The sequence below is a fragment of the Apteryx mantelli genome, chromosome 1 (genome assembly GCF_036417845.1).
Source record: "Apteryx mantelli isolate bAptMan1 chromosome 1, bAptMan1.hap1, whole genome shotgun sequence".
Lineage (NCBI taxonomy): Eukaryota > Metazoa > Chordata > Aves > Apterygiformes > Apterygidae > Apteryx > Apteryx mantelli.
The window spans coordinates 189,833,226-189,836,618 of NC_089978.1; positions in this window are offsets into that span (position 1 = coordinate 189,833,226).

The following is a 3,393-nucleotide window of genomic DNA, read 5'->3' on the forward strand; positions in this document are numbered from 1 at the left end:
CTCTCCTGGGGCTCACAACACAGACAGCACCATTGCAGTGCCCTGTGCTGTAGCTGTGTTGCCACAATGTGCAGCTTTGTCGGAATCATTGTCAGCAAAGGTGCTCTTTGACCAGCACCTTGATGCTTAATGCATTTCTCTGCAGTCTGAAAAAGTCAAATTGAAAATCCTCTTTGGCCTATTCCAGTGATAGCACCTTGCCCATTAGGGTTGAGCAACAGTGCAACTCTCCTGCCTTCAGTCTTGCACTTTGGCACACTTAAATAAGGATTGGGAGGCAGAGACAGAACGGCAGCAAGATCACTTACCTCCACGTAGCTGTTCCTGACCCAGTGAAGACAAGGTCTTGAAATACTCAGCAAGCAATGACCTGGAACTCAGATCTCCTTCTCCCTGAGATGCAGTACCATGGCCACATCTCCTATAGTAGGTAATTAGCATGTGGCTTGGGAGGTAGGAAAATTCAGAGAGCAGAAAGATTTCAACCTGATCTCACATATTGCTGCTAGGGAGTCCAACAATTGAGCTATTGCATAAGCAAAGGCAACCAGTTCCTTCAGCTGGGTTTTGTAGGACAATGCTGGCAGAAGTGCATCTTTGAAGGACAAGGCTCAGAAGAGCCCAGAGGCATTTTCCTGATGTCTGTGATAGTACCCACACCTCAGAGAAGGCAAGAGTCAAGCACCATCCTTTCTTTTGCAAACCTATTGGCTAAGTTAGGCAAGTCCCCATAAAGTGTTTTAGATTTCAAGGATGCCAGTAAGACTCACCTAGATGTTCCTGGGCAGTGCAGTGGGGAGGTGAGACCTTTCGGCAGTACACTGGAATGTACTCTGGAAGCCAGGCACTCTTGCTTCTCCTAAGTCCTTTTGTGGCTTTAGTTTTTTGTCTGTTTTCTTATCTTCCTGCACCAGCAAACACCAGAAAAAAAACACTGGTCATTTTCAGACTGTTTAATCACGTGTTACATTTTTCTCATAGCTTTTTCTCAAATCTGTGACTTTCCTAAATAACATCTACGACCACAGCCCTGGGTATCTGGGCAGGTGAAATTCTTCTTTCCTATCTAGCTCCCATTTGTTACATAGAGTCACAAAGATGATTATTATTAGGGCCCCAAAATCACCCAAAAGAGAACAAGAAACCATTAATATTCTACAAGGACAAGTTATATGCAGGAAGCCAGGATGTTCTACTCTGTTTCAGTAAGATTAGCTGTCACTAATGAGATGGCTGTAAACCATAGCACTGTTTTTTATGTTGTTGCATTCTGAAATGGCTATGCACTATTAATGATATTTATTTATTTATTTATTTATTTGATGATTACCAAAGCAAAGGCATTTAATAAAAAGTACAGTGAAACCCTCCCAGCTCACAATGCCATGCCATCTTTTTGTTATTGCGCCTGCTGCTTACAAATTATTCCCATTTCCCCTGAATGCTCATGATGAAGTAGAAGGTCTATCCTAAACTACATCCTTTTCAAACATGTTAAAAGTGTACTGAAGTTAGCACAGAATTCATATTGCTGTGCATGGCTAGGAGGAGCTATAAATATCATATTAAATCTGCCTGGTTTATGATTTACTCTGTCAAAAATGCTGCTTTTTTTTAGGCTTTTGTTTTATTTGGAGAGCTTGCTATAGGAATCATAACCGAACCTCTCAATTACACCTGCAGTCTAGAGTATAGGCAATCTCAGCTAATAATAAAAATATTTGATGACACAGTTCTTCTTGTTGGATAATACACACAAGGGGGTTCGTTAACCATCCTGAGTTTCACCTCAAGCTGTGTAAGTACCCTGCAGAAGATATTAATTTCATATGTTAATGTTTGTGTCATCAGATGTTCTTATTTACACATTGGGACCCTGCTAATTTGCATGCTATGCTTAGAATCATAGTTTTTTATGTGTTTCTTGCAATAAACATACAACCTTCTTACTTCCATTAGTGAAGCCATTCTCATAAGTGGTGTTTTGCCACATTTATTCAGTCAAAGCTCAGAACTAGTCATTGTTTTTGGAGGGGGAAATTTGAGTATTTTCAACATACCATGATGTTGATGAATCCTCTGGTGCCAGTGGAGGGTAAATTGAGCCACCTGCTCACCACAGGGGCAGGCAAATGTCTTCCCCAAAGAGCCTCAAGGGCACATGGTCATGGCACTGCAGCTTCCTACTTAGATGAGACAGCCTTGGTTAGAAGGGTTGGCTGAAGGGAGAGAGAAGTAATATTCTCCAGACACTGCCAAGAGCTAGGTTTGAGAAATAGGAAATTTTGGAAGCCTATGCAAATACTCTGTGTGTGTGTGTGTGTGTGTGTGTGCATTTGCACATGCTGCTTGTGTCATATCTTCCTGAAGAAAAGAACTGTGAGCCCAAAATATGTCCATATGGTCAAGCTTGTTCACTCCCTGTTTCATTCTGGGACTCCAATTTCCTGTTTTTCTATACTGTATGCCTGAAAATTAACCCACAGCCTCTGAATCAGAACAAACTATGTAGATCTGTTGGGAAGCAAACTTGTACACAGACCAGAGTATAATATGTGTCAGAGTCCTTCCTCAACCTAATGAGGACATGCACGTGTGTATGAATGCAAACCAATCCATACCACTTAGCTGGAGACCAGGACTTACATGAGGAATACAATATGGACATATTTTGGAGAGAATTAACTGAAGTTACTCAGTGAATGAGAGAATAGTCATTGGTCCTGGGGGGTGAAGGGGTAACAAGGAAAGGAACAGTGCCACCCATTTAAATGTAGGACCCAGGGGATGAGGAGCTGAATTTCCTAGTGAAAATTCCTTAGTTTCCTTTTTGACTAGTAAGGGAGCTCTACCTAGGCTACAGGTCTGCATGTGTGCATGCAATGTGTAAGGATGCTAACAATGTGATAACACATCTTTTGAAAGGAGCCTTTTGCAAGAAGCTGTACAGGCTAAAAAAGCTTTAGACTACACGGATGCAGTGGACTGGATCTCAACAATGCAATCTCAGCAGCTAAACTGTAAATAGTTGATAGCCTGCCTAGTTGTTTGATAAAATATTTCAGGGCAAAGCCTGTAGCTCTCCTGATCCAAATCATCCTTAAACTGCTCAGGTGGTGCTTACTGACAGCTTCTAATACAACTACTTGTATAAGAAACAGTGACTTGTAGCAAGGTTTCTTTCCTCGATTGACACTTCTTTTTGTCACAAGCCCCTGGAGCTCTAAACATGGTCTGGAGATAACTGGTCTTAGCAAATATACAACATCCGCGCATGATTTGATTTTCATGAAGTCTCTGAGGCAGAACTTGAGCTGTGTTTGATGTGATTCTCACAAAAGAAAGAATTAGTATGCAGCAAAGCACAGGCACACACAGTGTGGACAGTGTTCA